At 36.2% G+C, this 18,296-nt stretch overlaps 1 protein-coding gene across 2 annotated transcripts in view; it reads right to left on the bottom strand.

The window, feature by feature from the left end:
- The window catches only part of LOC127867259 (cyclin-dependent kinase-like 2), a 70,447-nt gene extending 53,785 nt beyond the window's left edge, over positions 1 to 16,662 (bottom strand). For both annotated transcript variants that reach the window (XM_052408284.1, XM_052408285.1), the window contains exon 1: positions 16,514 to 16,662. The gene's annotated coding sequence lies outside the window, so the exon portion shown is untranslated. The remainder of the gene's footprint in view (positions 1 to 16,513) is intronic.
- Positions 16,663 to 18,296: the final 1,634 nt, after the last annotated feature.

Here is an 18,296-nt window from a genome sequence, read left to right as displayed (position 1 = left end):
AATAAAGTGTTATGCTAAATTAAAATTTATTGTTTCAACACCTCTAACAAAAGTAGGGTGAGTATGTCAGTCAACATAATTTGTTAAGTTAACTTTTTTGTTTTACTAAACAAGAATACTTTTCAGAGTGAGTAAGGATGTTGAATGACAGAAATCTCCTAAATCTCTTTGAAACAGCTCTTTAATCAATAAGTGAAAGTCAAAGCAGCAAGTATGATTACAATTACAAAATTATGTAAAAACTCAGTCATATGTCAACCCACTCATATGTCAGGGGTAATGACAATTGAACGAAAATTTGCCATTTTGTTTATGTTCACTTCATAGGTTGGGTAAAATTTCCCCAAAAATGGGAAAATGAAATTCATTGGTAATATCAAATCCATGATCTGATTCTGTGACACAACTATCTTGGTTAACAATTAAATTATATTAAATAATCCAGATATCAGTGTAGTTACAAATATCATTACCTTGCGATTTGACAACTAGTAAAAATCGTACACAACATTGTTGTCATTACTAAGGATATATGTGTTTACAAATTTTAAGAGCACAAAGTATGCCTATATTGGGGGAAATGTACAGGAAGTTTGTACATTGTAATTACTCGTCCTTTTGCGGACAGGCCTAGATAATTTTATTTATTGTTTCTAAGCTTAGGCCAAGTAAATACAATTGCTTTATGGGACTGAACATGTGTAAATCATGTCTTCAAAATTAGCGCATTGGGTAGTGCACTTAACACTTTAAGATTCAAAGGTGGAGCTATGCACATGCTATTACACAATTGGTTTCGCATGTTGACTGCTTTTTAATTTTGTATTTAACATTCCTTTGTCTTTATCATTTTTTTTTAAGATTGCGAGTACAAAATGTTGACATTGAAATAAAATATTCGCACTTTAAAACAATTATTCAATAATTGCTTGATGGCTCTGTAGTAAACATCTTTCTCATACATGTATGCACAATGTAAATAATAAGTGGCAAACATGCCAATCAAAACAGAAACAATCCTGGTGTAGAATTTCTTTCCAACACAGTAAATATCACAATTCACAACAACAATTCATTTACTCAGTTTTCACGTATTTAAATAACGCTTCATAATTACCAATTGTAACTTAGTTGGAAGAAGAGATCCAACGTTTACAACTCAAACATATTTCCTTGAGGTACTTATATCTACCTTGGTTTGACAACCATAGTAATGGCAAACGCAAAGTGGTCCTCAGTTCAAATGTAACTTAGTTGGAAGAAGAGATCCGACGTTTATAACTCAATCATAAAATTTCCTGGAGGTACGTAAATTTCATTCACTACTGATGATCTCTACCTTGGTTTGACAACCATAGTAATGGCAAACACAAAGTGGTCCTAAGTTCAAAAAGATGCCTTCTTTGCAGGTTAACCTGTACAGATTTCATTTTCAATCCAAGATCCAATTGAAGTTTAAACAGTAACAAAACATCATGGGAAAACAAATACTTCAACTCATTAACCCAACCTTTAAACTTCGGAAAATGTTATTAAACCTTTATTTAAATTATTCCTCACTGAAACCGATTTGGAAACACAAAACAGACAAAATCAAAGACCCCACACTCAAGTGCAATAAAAACATAAATGTCCGAACACTGCAACGTGAATTGGACACGGATACAAAGGACGTGATTAAAAATTTACTGAAGCTCTAGAGATATTCAGTGGAATGACTGAGTTACCCAAGCTCAATACCAGTAGATTAAAGGTATTTACATACCTCTTTAATCCATCCAATCTTGTTCAATTTTGCAATCCAATACACCTTAATTTGCCAAAGCTGGCTGAATGAATTGCTTATACAGTAATAGTTATTTTCCATTACAATTGATCGATTTATGGTTTAAACAATCTGGCAGTTTTATCGAGCATGAAAACTGAAACCTAGCCCATGGAAATAAGTTTGTGTTGATAAACAATGGGAGCAAACACCTTCCCATATTGATCGTTTAATAATTACACAAAAGGTGTATTAATTATTGAAGACATTAAAAATTATACCTGCAAAATTATTGTCTGGTATTTCAGTCTCAATCAATTAACAAGTTTCAATTACTATACCCACTGTATATCATTGTAGTATCATTTAATTCAAGAACAACATTAAAATGGCTTTTTTAAAGTGTTTTTTTAATTTAAAAATAAAGCAAATCTTTATGTTGGAAAAATTAGGTTTTATGGCAAAATTATTTAAAACAAGCAAAGTCGTTGAATTGATAACCCCCGCCAATATGCTTCTGGACACAAAAGTGTTATATTTGACACTCAAAAAAGCATTTTTTCAAGAAACAAAGGGCCATAACTCCATTATTAACAGATGGTGTACAATGCTATTTGGCGTGCATCATCCTCTTATCCATATATATATACTCATACCAAGTTTCAATAAAATCCACCAAAGCACTTCCAAGAAAGACAGAAGGACGGAAAGACGAACGGACAACGCCAAAACAATATCCCTCCGCCTATGGCAGGGGATAACAATATAAAATCAATTTGTCAATTATTTTACACAATTACCATTGTTTCTAGAAACAGGTACATGATTTGTTAAAGAAAAAATGACTTAATATTCCCCCCCCCCCCCCCCCCCCGAGTTAAAAAGTGGACCCACATTCCTAAAGCTACAGGGATTGAAGCATTTCAAAACCATTCAAATGCATTGAAACTAGCTAACTTTAAATAATGTCTAAATGCATTTGAAATAGCAATGATGGGTAGACACACTTAAAAAACATCTAAATGCATTTAACCCATATATGCCTAGCGTCTAGAATAAAGGCCTTGGCAAACAGCGTAGACCCAGATGAAACGCCAATGATGCGGCGTCTCATCAAAATCTGCAATGTTTGCTGAAAGGAATTTTTGTAAGAAATATTCTTAATATAGAAATACATATACTAGACATCCCTAATTTTGTAAATAAATTGATCCAATTTAGAAGAATGGGAGAGTCGACTAGGCATAAATGCATGTAAAGTATATTATGCACAGCAGATAATTGTAATTTTTTTCAGACCATTTATGTAATTTAGGACAGATATTTGGATGTCTGGCTGTATATTGCCACAGGAATTGTTGGGGTCTGTTATGGCTTTCCAAGCATAAAGAATTATTTAGTTTTTAAATTTGAACAAATGTTTTGCACTAAATTTTTCCCTAAGAAAGGCCTCATCCATACCACAACAGTCAATTATGGCATGTTATGAGCATAAAGCTTTTCTTGCAATTTCAACATTTTAATTATAAATTTACTTTCTGTTTTTAATTCTTGACGTTATCTTTATCCCCAATCCATCAATCAATTAAAGTTCAACGGTGTTTTACAGCTAAATCCCTTTCTCATCATCAGGTAATGGAGGGATCATTTTGATTTCAATTTTTCTGGGTGACTTTTCACTGCATTAATCTGTTGTTCACCACATACATCTGGGTAACTCTTTCCAGAATGGTAATGATTAATTCAACCAATATTTGACGCTCATGCTTAATAATGACAGCAAGCTAAACCAGTCTGCTTGATCTTGTGTAAAACTCAACACCTGTGTTGTAGGGTAAAATTCAAGCCAAAAATGTTTATGCCCATAAAACTCCTCCTCAAATATATCGATCTAAAAATAAATCCTGGAGGCTTTACAATATTATTGTGTAACCTAAAATGAGCAAATTTGCATTAGATTCTCATAACTGTAAAAAACAATCGGTCATATCATATATAGTGAAACAAGAAATGTGTCGCACACATTGGTGCCAACACAACACAGAACAAGGCCTGTTAGTAAAACATGCATGCCCCCCATATGGGCTGTCAGTTGTAGTGGCAGCCATTGTGTAAATACACTTTTTGTCACTGTGAATGGTGGTGGTGGTGGTAATGGTGGTGGTGGTGGTGGTTGTGTGATCCCAGGCCTAAGCGTTCTTGAGTTATCATCCGGAAACCATTTGGCACTTAGGTTACTGTGACCTTGACCTCTGACCTAGTGACCTGAAAATCAATAGGGGTCATCTGCCGTTCATGACCAATGTTCCTATGAAGTTCCATGATCCCAGGCGTAATCGTTCTTGAGTTATCATCAGGAAACTATTTACCTATTTCCAGTCACTGTGACCTACACCTTTAACCTAGTGACCTCAAAATTAATAGGAGTCATCTGCCAGTCATGACCAATGTCCCTATAAAATTTCATGATACCAGGTGTATGTGTTCTTGAGTTATCATCCGGAAACCATTTTCCTATTTCCAGTTAACCATTTTACTGCTTCAGGTCACTGTGACCTTGACCTTTGACCTAGTGACCTGAAAATCAATAGGGGTCATCTGCCGGTCATGACCAATGATCCCAGGCGTAAGCGTATCTTGAGTTATCATCAGGAAATCATTTTCCTATTTCCAGTCAACCATTTTACTGCTTCAGGTCACTGTGACCTTGACCTAGTGACCTGAAAATCAATAGGGGTCATCTGCCGGTCATGACCAAGTGGTGGTGGTGGTGATGGTGGTGGTGGTGGTGGTGATGGTGGTGGTGGTTTCGTGATCCCAGGCCTAAGCGTTCTTGAGTTATCATCCGGAAACCATTTTGCACTTAGGTCACTGTGACCTTGACCTTTGACCTAGTGACCTGAAAATCAATAGGGGTCATCTGCCGTTCATGACCAATATTCCTATGAAGTTCCATGATCCCAGGCCTAAGCGTTTTTGAGTTATCATCAGGAAACCATTTACCTATTTCCAGTCACTGTGACCTACACCTTTAACCTAGTGACCTCAAAATCAATAGGGGTCATCTGCCAGTCATGACCAATGTCCCTATGAAATTTCATGATACCAGGTGTAAGCATTCTTGAGTTATCATCCGGAAACCATTTTCCCATTTCCAGTTAACCATTTTACTGCTTCATGTCACTGTGACCTTGACCTTTGACCTAGTGACCTGAAAATCAATAGGGGCCATCTGCCAATCATGATCAATGATCCCAGGCGTAAGTGTATCTTGATTTATCATCAGGAAATCATTTTCCTATTTCCAGTCAACCATTTTACTGCTTCAGGTCACTGTGACCTTAACCTAGTGACCTGAAAATCAATAGGGGTCATCTGCCAATCATGACCAATGTCCCTATGAAATTTCATGATCCCAGGCATAAGCGTTCTTGTGTTATCTTCTGGAAACCATTTTCCTATTTCCAGTAACCGTGACCTTGACCTGTGACCTTGACCTTTGACCTAGTGACCTCATCTGCCGGTCATGACCAATGTCCCTATGAAATTTCATGATCCCAGGCAAAAGCGTTCTTGAGTTATCATCCAGAAACTATTTTCCTATTTCCTGTCACTGTGACCTGGACCTGTGACCTTGACCTTTGACCTCAAAATCAATAGGGGTCATCTGCATCATGACTAATGTCCCTATGAAGTTTCATGATTACAGGCGTAAGCGTTCTTGACTTATCATCCGGAAACCATTTTCCTTTTTTCCAGTCACTGTGACCTTGACCTTTGACCTCGTGACCTCAAAATCAATAGGGGTCATCTGCCAGTCATCACCAATGTCCCTTTGAAGTTTCATGCTCCCAGGCATAAGCGTTCTTGAATTATCATCGGGAAACCATTTTCCTCTTTCCAGTCAACCATTTAACTGCTTAAAGTCACTGTGACCTTGACCTTTGACCTAGTGACCTAAAAATCAAAAGGGGTCATCTGCCGATCATGACCAATGTCCCTACCAGGCCTAAACGTTCTTGAGTTATAATCCAGAAACCATTTTCCTATTTCCAGTAACAGTGACCTTGACCTGTGACTTTGACCTTTGACCTAGTGACCTTAAAATCAAAAGGGGTCATCTGCGAATCATGATCAATGTTCCTATAAAGTTTCATGATCCTAGGCCCAAGCATTCTTGAGTTATCATCCCGAAACCACCTGGTGGATGGACCGACAGACCGAGACCGACCAACATGTGCAAAGCAATATACCCCCTCTTCTTCGAAGGGGGGGATAAAAATATACTATGTGTTCTATTTTAGTTGAATCAATGACAAAGGACCATAATTCTGAAAAAACTTGTCGCAGCCAAAATTTCTTTTATTAAGATCATCTTCACATTGATGTCATTAAACTGTGAAAGTTTTAGCGAGATCCAATCTGTACTGAAAATCCACAATTTTGCAAATATATATTCTTTATTGGAGAAAGCAGACACAAGAATCATTATTCTTTAAAAAAACGTTATAGCCAGTATTCCATTTTTAAGACCATCTACACATAATGGAGTTTCAGCTGAGAAAGTTTGAGGTATATCCATCTAGTATGTTAGGCGTTAAAAACACAAATGACTATATATTTTTGAGTTTAAAAACCCAGACAATAAAGCCATAATTCTGTAAAAACTTGTTGCAGCAAAGATTCCTTTCTTAAAAATCATCTGCACATTACGGTCATCCAAATGTTACAGTTTGAGTAAGAGCAGTTAAAAAGGACATCAAAACACTCTGTGGGTGCATGAAAATGTTTATACCTAGATATTATGAGGTTCCTCCGAATGCCAACACTAATGGTTTTAGTATTTTTCATTTAAAATTAGGGCAAACTGACCTCTCCACATAAATCATACCAAGAGAGCCATGATGGCTATGAAGCAATCACATGAGTTCAAGGGACACCAATTGTCAATGACACAATCTGGTGACATAGTTTATGAACCAACTTGGCCCACAGTCAAATATTGCCTTGATTTTCTTGAACTAAACATTTTGACCAAGTTGTATCAAAATTAGATAAAAATGTGGCATCTAAAGTGGTAACAAACTAAAAATTGACTATACATACAGCAGGCCACAAACTTTTCAACAAGGGAAGCCTGAAAGATGATCACAATAGCTCACCTTGAGCACCTAATGCTTAGGTGAGCTAAAAGGTATTTCAACTTACCTGATATAAACTGGGAAAGTAACACCGTGACCAACAATCACTATGCTCACCGGGGTTAGCCAAACATTTCTTAACATAGCTATGGACCTTAGCTTAGAACAAGTTGTAAACTTCCCTACACGCCAACAAAATACACTTGACCTCGTGTTCATGCACTCCCTAACTTCAAAATACGGTGCAAACCCTTACCACCAATAGGATTTAAGAGTGACCACGAGATTGTACTTCTGGACACTGCCTACAAGCCATTTAGAGTAAGATTGCCAAGATGAAAGATTGCCTTTGGAAGAAAGCCAACATACAAGGCATCAAACAACATCTCCAGGCGTTCTCATCCACATTTTTCGTTTCAGAAACAGGTTCTATTGAAAATGAATGGTCCAAATTCAAATCCGCAATAACATCGTCAGTCAACAAATTTGTTCCTTCCAAAATGTCAAGCACACATCCAACACACCCTTGGGTTGATACAGACCTCCGCTGCCTAACAAGAAGGTTAACAGCGAGCACACTGGAGAGCCAAGAAAACAGGGAAAGAGAGGGATTGGATACAATACAAAGACCTCCAAAGGTGTGTCCAAAAAGCCACACGACAAGCAGAGACCTCATACTTGCAGAAGGTTGTAAGTGAAGACCTAGACAAGAACCCTCGGTGCTTCTGGTCATATGTAAAGAGCAGGAAGCAAGAAAATGAAGGTGTATCATCTCTATCAACAAAGAAGGCTTCCTACAGAGTGAAAGCCAGAAGAAAGCTGAAATACTAAACCAGCAGTTTCAGTCGGCCTACACCAGAGAGAATACTGACCACTTACCAGAAAAAGGCACGAGCCCACACCCCACAACGGACAGTATTGTAGTAACCATCCCAGGCGTTATCAAACTACTGAAGAACTTAAACCCATATAAAGCAGCTGGACCTGACACCATCCCAACATTCATTCTCATAACAGCTGCAGAAGAACTCGCCCCAGTAATCGACTGGAGGAAAGCCAACATCATCCCTATCTTTAAGAAAGGCAATAAACATCAAGCCAGCAACTATCGGCCAGTCTCCCTAACATCTGTGACATGCAAGATCCTTGAGCATATTGTACACAGTAGCATCATGAACCACTTCCAGAACAACAATATCCTCTGCGACAATCATCATGCGAAACTGAGCTGATCACCACACTCCATGGAATAACCAGCAAGCTTCAAACTGGAAAACACCAAGTAGATGTCATCCTACTGGACTTTTCAAAAGCTTTTGACTCACGAGCAACACGAGCGACTACTATACAAACTCCATTTCTATGGAGTGAGAAACAGCACACCTAGATGGACCAGGGCCTTCCTCAGCTACCGGAAGCAGCAGGTCCTCCTGGATGGTACCACTTCCTCACAAGCAGACGTCCTGTCTGGGGTCCTTCGGGGTACAGTCCTCGGACCCTATTGTTCCTCGCATTCATCAATGACATGCCAGAGGTAACAACATCAGAGACACGTTTGTTTGCAGATGATGGACTCCTACAGAGAAATCAGGACGGAGGCTGATTCAGCTGAGTTACAGTGGGACCTGGATGCCCTTAGAGAGTGGGAAACAAGATGGCAGATGCACTTTAATCCTGAGAAATGCCAGGTCTTACAAATGTTTACCAACAAGCGGTTCCACAGAAAACATTTGTACAACCTTCATGGACACATTCTTGAGGACGTTGACAGTGCTTAGTACCTGGGAGTGACACTCACTGAAGACCTCTCATGGAAACAGCATGTCGACAACACTGCAGCCAAGGCCTCAAAGACACTTGGATTCTTGAGGAGGTACCTGTACAACTGCACCAAAAAAGCTAGAGAACGAACTTACCACTCCCTTGTTGTACCATCCCTAAACTATGCAGCAGCTGCATGGGACCCTCACCAGGCCAGAGACATATAACAGCTGGAACAAGCCCAGAGAAGAGGTGCTAGGTTTGTTCACAACAACCACTGAGACAGATCACCAGACTGTGCGTCACATATGCTCAAGGATCTTGGATGGCGGCCACTACAGGAGATGAGACAAGACCATCGTCTGACCCTCCTTTACAAGATACAACATCACCTTGTAGATGTAGATCCCAGACCTATCCTATCACGGAGCGACACAAGAACAAGAGGAAAATCAAGATTGAAGCAGGCAACCCCACAATCTACTGTCAATAATAACTCGTTCTATCCCAGAACCATAAGCCACCAGGAACCAGCTGCCGATCCTTGTCACTGACTTCACCTGCCTAGAAGGGTTTAAGACTGCTCTGGCCCAGCTCAGAGCCTCACCCTCTAGACAGCGTAACCAGCTAAAGCCTGTACATAGTTTTAATGCTCACATATCCTTTTAGATTTTAAATTGTTAGAGACCCAGTGGCTGTCTCATCCCTCAGTTAGGTCAACCGTACAGTCTATCAAGACTCCTGACCTTTACCAGAAGAAGGTATAACAAGAAATTCAGTGAATCATATTCCTATCAAAATAATCCACAAAATCTGCTGAACGCACAATTTTAAGTTTCATGTAATGTAACAATTAGGTTAAAATAAATATATTTCATGCAAATTCAGTAAAAGACTGTTATCTAATTAAATGCTTGGCAAATTCACATTCCACTCTTCCTTCTTAGGAATACTCTGTCTTAACAGCCAACTGTAAACCAGTTTGAATATAGCATGTTTACAAATTAAACAACTGTTAAGTGGTCTTTAGTGCTTCCAATTGGCAAAACAAATATTTGATAAAGATTACAAACGCCTGTAAAATCTGACATTATAAGCCCTAATGTGGGGAAGAAAAGTAGACATTAAACTGTCAAGTCAAGTAATGATATTTCAATGATTTTATCCAGTGGCAAAAAAGAAATAAAATAAGGAATTCAAACTAATCAATCACGGGATACCATACCACAACAAATGCTGAACACAACAATTTTTACCCCTTAACAAATATGAAGTACATGTATTACAAAACAAAAATAATTTAAGGAATTCAAACCAAACAATCACCATACCACAACAAATGCTGAACACAACAATTTTTTACCCCTTAACAAATATGAAGTATTACAAAACAAAAATAATTTACAATTACATGACTGAGATTGTGATAATTTATATATTTTTTGTAATTAATTAATAATATTGTTTCCATAATCTAAGAGAGTGAATTAAATCCTAGGCAGTTAATTTTTATTTCCTTATTATTGATCTGAAGAGAAAATGTCAATCATTATATTAAATTAAGTAAATAAGAGCAAAATAATTATGCACACATAAAATACCCTGCCATATTCAAATTATCTTCTTTCTACAACTTTAAACATTTGGCTGTATACAAACAATTTAAGTCTCTATAACGCTCAAAATCAACGAAAAATTTCGTAAAGTATTTCGTAAAATAAAGTTAACACATAACAATCAGTGTTCCTTATAGCAATAGCCACAATTTCATAGCTACATGTAGATGTGGTATGGTTACATAGATTTTTGTAGATACAAAATGCTCGTTTTTATTTATTTGTGACACAATTAATTCCATTTTAATTTCCCGCGAATATATCTATTCATATGACACACGAACACCATTTTAGTGTCCATGTGTCGTATGAATAGATATCGTTGCGGGAAATTAAAATGGAAAAACAACGAGCATTTTGTATCTACAAACATCTATTTTACCAGACCACATTTGGCTTTGTAATTTCGGCAATTGCCATAAAGAACAGTGATTTTTAATTGGTTAAGTTTATTTTATGCAAAACATGTATTGTACGAAATTTTCGTTGTTTTTGAGTAGTAATGTTACTTTAACTTTTGCTACTTTTCCTAGATCAAACCTTGAGACCATTACTTTTGTCAATATTAAAATGATAAATAAAATAAAAAATATATGTGGCTGCTGAAGGCAGATGGCTGCTTTAGTCAGGTGAACACTTTTAAGATGGTTGGACAGCTGATAGTATCACACACTTTAAATGAAATACACAAATTTCACACACTTGACTTGCTCCTCTAATGTGAGGCAACTGGCGCTTACACTTATTGTTAACATGTTATTTAATCATCCAATTGCATGTAAAATTATTATGTACACCAGAAAGCTCAGTAAAATAATGGTTCGAAATATTATTTTCAAACCAAAGTTAAATTATGACTTAACTACTTCAACATTGTAAAGTACTAATTACTGGTTATTTAAAAGCGTTATAATTATTTATAAAGTGTTGCATACTCTGAATTTATTTTTAAGATTGCCCTGTAATTATTTCATTGTTATGGTTACAAATAAACTAAACTAAACTTACAAATTTGATTCACTTAACAAATGTAATACAAACTTTAACTGAAATTAAAGTTTTTATAAATTCTATTTACAAGTTTCTGTTCTATTGGTCATTCATTTTTTGAGCAACATGTAGACATAAAAGTGCTTAAGAATTTCATAAACACAAACGTTAGACATTATTTTTTAAAAAAGTTATCATATAAATTACTATTAAAAGAATTGGTAAAATAAACGTCCAATCTGAACCCAGTTGTAATCCCTCAGAATATGCATATATTACATGAAGCCATATGCATGCTATTAGAATCTTAAATTATTTCATGCAACATTTTCTGAAAATCTGTAGAAAGTGAAAGTATTTTTTTTTTATTAAATGCAAGTGTTTTGTTTACACTAGTGCAGTGGTCTGCTTTATTTTGCTACTTGTGAGCACATTGGGACCAATAAAATGAATAGAATTTGGATACATATGGATTATTTTAGTTGAAGAAAGATTTTTAAATGGAATTATGGTAGTTCCTTTTCGAGTCATGAGCTCTTTTGGAGTTGTGATTATAGAGATCTCGTGATATCACGTGATAGAATGTTCCCACGTGATGCAGTCATTATAAAAATGCTTGAAACAGTCAGTGTCACGAGTGTTTTGCTGATAAAAAATGTGACAAAAAAAGGTCAATATTGTAATACATTAGAACTCAATACACTCTTATCAAATATTTCCTCTTTTATGAAGAGTTCATATAGTGTTCTTAAAGTGATATTATGGGCATCTAACAGTATATAGGTGTCTATCGCAATCGTTGTTTATTTTTGGTGTTTTAACTTCATATACACTTATATTTGTTAATGCAGCATCAACATACTAAAACAATATCCCGGAAAGGGAAAAATAATCCATTTGAATATCAACCGTACTTTCGTTTTGACAACTGACGACAAAAATGATTCGATGTATGATGTGAATCTAAATGTAGCTTCCAAGCAGATTTGTTCATAGGACACAAAGACACAATTTTGTTGTATGGATCATTTCGGCTTAGAGGAATGGGTGAATCATGTAAAATATCAACTTTGTGAAAAATACCAACAACTAAGCAAGCACATAGCATGTCTATCCATAGTATCGGCCCTCTTAAAGAATACATACCAATTTCAGAATTCAACAAATACAAAAACATGCATGTGATATAATGTCACATGTTTTATTTGTCGATCTATAGATAAATGTGCATTCTTGGACATAACAACGAAAACTGCATTAAAATCGGGATTGTTTGGACAAAATACTGGCTAGACTTAGCTCCCTGTAGTAATCTGTATCATGCACAATAATTCTCATACAATAATTGGCCCTTCTGCTAAGATTTGTTCCTATGCGCATGTGCTTGTTCTGAAAATACTATTTTAAAGAAAAAAACGAATCTTTTGCTCATGTTGTTCTGAAATTTTACATTTCATAAAAAAATAAGCGGCATATAATACATTTGATAAAGCTACTATTAATCCATAAACAAACTAACATAATTGTGTGTTACACTACGCGACCCGCGATTTTTGCCTAAATCACCGACACGTGGTTGTCATTATTTATTTTGGGTGACAAATCACCGCGATCTCGCGGGCTTCATCACGCTAGGTCGAGCATGATCACCACGAATGCTATAAATACAATCTCTGCGGTGATTCACCGCGACTCACCGCGTTCAAAAGCGGTGAAGTACAATTTTCCTATGTTACATGTATAATCTTCACAGCGATTATTGCAATATGGGATTACTAGCATTGTTAGCAGATATAAGGGAGTTGTCGACGTTTAAAGCAAGTCTCGTTTCCGAGATTAAACTGTGTACATTTCTTCGATTTCTACTGACCTACAAAATCATTGTTTTGACAGATGACATCCAATGGTAATTGTATGAAGTATGCAGAGAAGCTTACGAAATGTTAAAACAATCACGTAGAAGTAAAAATATCAGGGTATTATCTGTATCTGCTTCTTAAATTTGCAAATTATCGGCAAGTGCCTCGGCATGATGCAGAGTGAATACTCGTTGTGGATGTGCAGAATCTTCGTAAACAAAAGAATCTGTCAGCGATGTAGGATTTGACATTCAGCAAGTAGGGTGTTTCCTTTCATATTGGAATACATTTTCGCGATCAAATGTGATTGTCAATAATGTTTACATTATTTAATAAGTTGAACTTTATATCTAATAGTCACCGCCAATCATGGTGATTGCCCTATAGCGGTGTTTCGCAAGATTCTACAGCTGATCTTTATCGCGAGATGGTCGCAGTGAAATCACGCAGAATCACCGCAAATCACCTGTAGAGTGTTATCGCGGCGAATCACTGCGATTTGTCACGTTGGCCCAAACACGGTGATGTGAGATTTAGGCAAAAATCGCGTGTCGCATAATGTACTTAATTTAAAAATCATAGCATCACCCTTGAATAAACATATGTCCAATGAAAACCGGAAATCATGAGAATGATCATCGTGATAGTCATGGATTACCATCAAATAAATTACAACTTCTAACAAGAGATGTGTTTGTCAGAAACACAATGCCCCCTAATGCGCTTTTTTTTTGGTACTTTGACCTTGAAGGATCACCTTGACCTTTCACCACTCAAAATGTGCAGCTCCATGAGATACACATGCATGCCAAATATGAAGTTGCTATGTTAAAAATTTCAAAAATTATTGCAAAACTTTACTGTAATATTAAAGTTTTGGGACAGAATTACAGAATGACAGACAGACAGGCCAAAAACAATATACACCCGATCTATCAATATGGGGGCATAAAAATTGAAAAAACATTAACTTTCCAGCATTTCTTGAGTTTTTTTCGTTTAAGTCACGATACTAGGAGGAGGGCGGATACTATGAAAATAAGGGATACATAATGTTATTTCCTCACTTAATTTTTTATTTATTTATTTTTAATCACAGTACAATGTATTGGTATTCAAACAAAACACTCAGAATGCATATTTGTGATGGCATCACAAGAGCCTCTTGCTTTATGTAAAGAAAACATTAAATATTAGAACCTGTGCAATACTAGGGTACACCACGATAGCATGAATGATCAGATGAAACAAGAATATCAGTGAAACTGATGGATGCTCCCCGACGATGGTTTTTGTCAATCTATGTGTTTATAACCACCTAAAAAAATATGTTATTAGCCTCGGTGACCTTGACCCCAGTGACCTCAAACCTCATCAAAAGGTAGAGGTGCATGCAAAGAACCCACATGCCAAATATGTAAGTGATCTGTAAAATATTGAAAGCACTATGAGAAACTGTAACAAAATTGTGACGGAAAAATCTATTTTTAGCCTCCTTGACCTTGACCCCAGTGACCTCAAACCTCATCAAAAGGTAGAGGTCCATGCAAGGTACCTACATGCAAAATATGTAAGAGAACGGTACAATATTGAAGGCGCTATGAGTAACTGTAACAAAATTGTGACGGAAAAATCTTTTATTAGCCTTGGTGACCTATACCTTGACCCCAGTGACCTCAAACCTCATCAAAAGGTAGAGGTCCATGCAAGGTACCTACATGCCAAATATGCAGGGGTTCCGCTGTCGATCGCCATTGGCGCCAAATGGCTCTAAATTTTTTAATGTGGCTCCAATTTTTTAAAAGTGGCGAATTTCAAAAAATCGGTAAAATCCTATCCGAAAATGTACTGCGAGTCGAAAGCACGCGACCGAGCATTAGCAGCCAGCGTCTGTCAGTTGTAAATATTGATTTACGACGATGTAAGCGACCTACAGTGCAGAGTGCATTAGAGATCACCGAAGTGTGTAAGTGTTGCAAACGGTGTTTTTACTGCTATTGTCAAGTTTTATGGGGGTTATTATCGGATTAACGGCTCCTTTATGATTTTGAGCAATAAGTTAAGTAATACGGGGACAAACTGTCATGACGATCAATAATTATAATGATTATTAGGGCCGCTATTTCTTTGTTAAAATCAAAACCATGGGGCTGGCAAAAGCATTTAATTTTTCCACATCAACAAATAAAAACTTGTTTCAACAGGTATTTGTGAGCATTTCTGTTTAGTAGATTCATTATTGTAATGTTCTGGGAAGGATATAAATTGATTAAGATAACAACAATTTCTGAATTAAATATAAAACATTCACTCGATGTACTATATTTCGGATATGTTTAATTCGGACATTTAAAGATCGGGTCATTTATGTGTTGGTTTGATGTTGATAGTTTGTAAAAATATGTTTTATGTTATTTCAGGCAACTAGAATGGATTGTGGCAATTATCTGGGCCTTTCTGTCAGGAAAAAGGCGTGAACAACAGTCATTTAATTGAACCTGGAAATCATCCACCACTAACAGAAAACTTGCCATTAACAGAAGCTGATGTATATCATGTCCAAATGACCAAATATAACTGTTAAACAATTTGAAGTGAGATGCTTTATTTTTTGATTCCCTTTCAAATGATGAACATTGGTGTGATTTTATGTTTACATAATTAATTTCGAAACATTTATGCAGCATACTGTTTAATAGTCATTGATGTTAACATTATTATATTATTTTGGTTATCTGTGTTGTTTATCAAGTTGAAAAAAATGTTATTTATATACAAATAAAGCTTATTAATACTTACGAAGGTATGACTTGTGAAGGTACTTATTTATTTTTTTTATGAAATAACATACTTTTTAAAGTGATAATATAGTCAATGACATTAATGTAATAAGGTTTCTTAAAATGATTGTTCTTATTAATAAGGTGGAATAACAGACAGTATTCACACCGCGAAAAAGTGGCGACAACTTTTTTTGGGCCAGTGGAACCCCTGAATATGAAAGAGATCGGTAAAATATTGATCATGAGAAACTGTAACAAAAGTGTGACAGAGGGAAGGAAGTAAGGAAGTATGGAAGTAAGGAACTTCAAACAGGCAACTATATATATGCTTTTCGGGGAGCATAATTTAAAGGTATGTTTTTGATTAAGTCATAATTGCACCAAAATTTACAAGCTGGCATGCTAGGTGCAATATCTTGCCATGTGGAGTCTTGCACAAACGTCGAACTTTCACGAAATCACTCAAACGTTCTATAAGAAAACTGCCACTAGTGAGTGACAATGAACTGCAGTTCACAGTGTTACTGTTAGCCGAACATCCGATGAGTCCGAATGTGATCACTAGTCTAAATGCGACAGACGACACACACATGCATACCATTACACATATTGATCCATTCTATACTTGTTTACATGCAAAGCAATATAAAATTACAACAAAACTTTAAAATCAAGTTATCTAGCTTAGTGATATTATGTTAAATCTGTTATAAAACCTGTTGTTTCTAGTGACAACAAACTTCTTCGTCCATCTTTGCTGTTCTAACTTACCCATGAGTTGCGTGTTAGTCGTTATTCTAATATCAACGAAATGACTTTACAAAGTGTATATAAGTTGTATCAAGTGTATACTATTTTATTCCGAAAAAAGGGGGAATTATATAATTTCATGGCATTTAATAAATAAAACAAAATTGTTTTTTAAAGATATGTGTAAAACCATTCTTTGGAACAGCACTTTGTATAGTAACCTCGAATTAATTGATCGACATCGTCAACTTAACTTCGCTGAAGTATCTGCATTTAAAATCTTTGAATTTGCTACTGGAAAAGCAAACAATAAAAAATCGCTTCACATATCATTTTAGTAAATTAATTATTTTCCCCTTCATTTACTTAAGGAGAAAAATCGACTGTACAGATCATATACAACCTGAGGCGAGGTATAAAACCCGGAAATATCCGGAAAACCCGGAAATCTTTTAGGTAAAACCCGTAAAAAATATAAATGGTTATACATGCATTATTATTCGTCCGATATTAATTATAATAGTACCGTTGTAAAGAAGATCCTCCATAGTTTCTAACCATGTCAAAATATTGTATGGCAGGGTCGTAATCGGCCTGTAAGTCGCGGACAAAGTCGGCCTGTTTTAACGGTTTTTTTACTCACGCAAATGTCGTAAAGAAAACACGGAAAAGGTAAAAGGGGTTATAAAAACATTATTATTCGTCCGATATTAATTATAATGATACCGTTGTAAAGAAGATCCTCCACAGTTTCTGACCATATATAAAATATTTTATGGCAGGGTCAGAGTCGGCCTGTAAATTGCGGACAAAGTCGGCCTGTTTTAACGGGTTTTTTTTACACACGCAAATGCCGTAAAGACAACCCGGAAAAGGTAAAAGGGGTTATAAAAACATTATTATTCGTCCGATATTAATTATAATGGTACCGTTGCAAAGAAGAATCTCCACAGTTTGTAATGATGTTAGAATATTTTATGGCGGGGACAGTGTCAACCTGTAAATCGCGGTAAAAGTTGACCGAAAAATAACCGTTTTTTTACACAGAACAATGTCTTGAGGAAAACACGGAAAAGCTAAAAGGGGCTATAAAAGCATCCTTTTTCCAACCGACCATACATTTTTGGTTCCGTTGTTATGGTATTCTTCCACTGTTTCTAAATATGTAAAAAATATTGTGAGAAAGCATAATATGAAATAAGGCGATGTATCAAAGCGAAAATGGTTATAAATGCATTATTATTCGTCCGATATAAATTATAATGGTACCGTTGTAAAGAAGATCCTCCACACTTATTAACCATGTCAAAATATTTTATGGCAGGGTCAGAGTCCGCCTGTAAATCGCGGTCAAAGTCAGCCTGTTTTAACGGTTTTTTTTACACACGCAAATGCCTTAAGGAAACCCCGGAAAAGATAAACGGGGTTATAAAAACATTATTATTGACTCGATATTAATTATAATGGTACTGTTGTACAGGAGAACATCCACAGTTTCTAACCATGTGAAATAGTTTAAGGCAGGTTCAGAGTCAGACTGTAAATCGCGGTCAAGGGCGGCCTATTTTAACGTTTTTTACACGCGCAAATGCCTTTAGGACTACCCGGAAAAGGGGTGAAAGTGGTTATAA

This window comes from Dreissena polymorpha, chromosome 2 (genome assembly GCF_020536995.1).
Source record: "Dreissena polymorpha isolate Duluth1 chromosome 2, UMN_Dpol_1.0, whole genome shotgun sequence".
Lineage (NCBI taxonomy): Eukaryota > Metazoa > Mollusca > Bivalvia > Myida > Dreissenidae > Dreissena > Dreissena polymorpha.
This window is presented reverse-complemented; position numbering and strand designations above follow the sequence as displayed.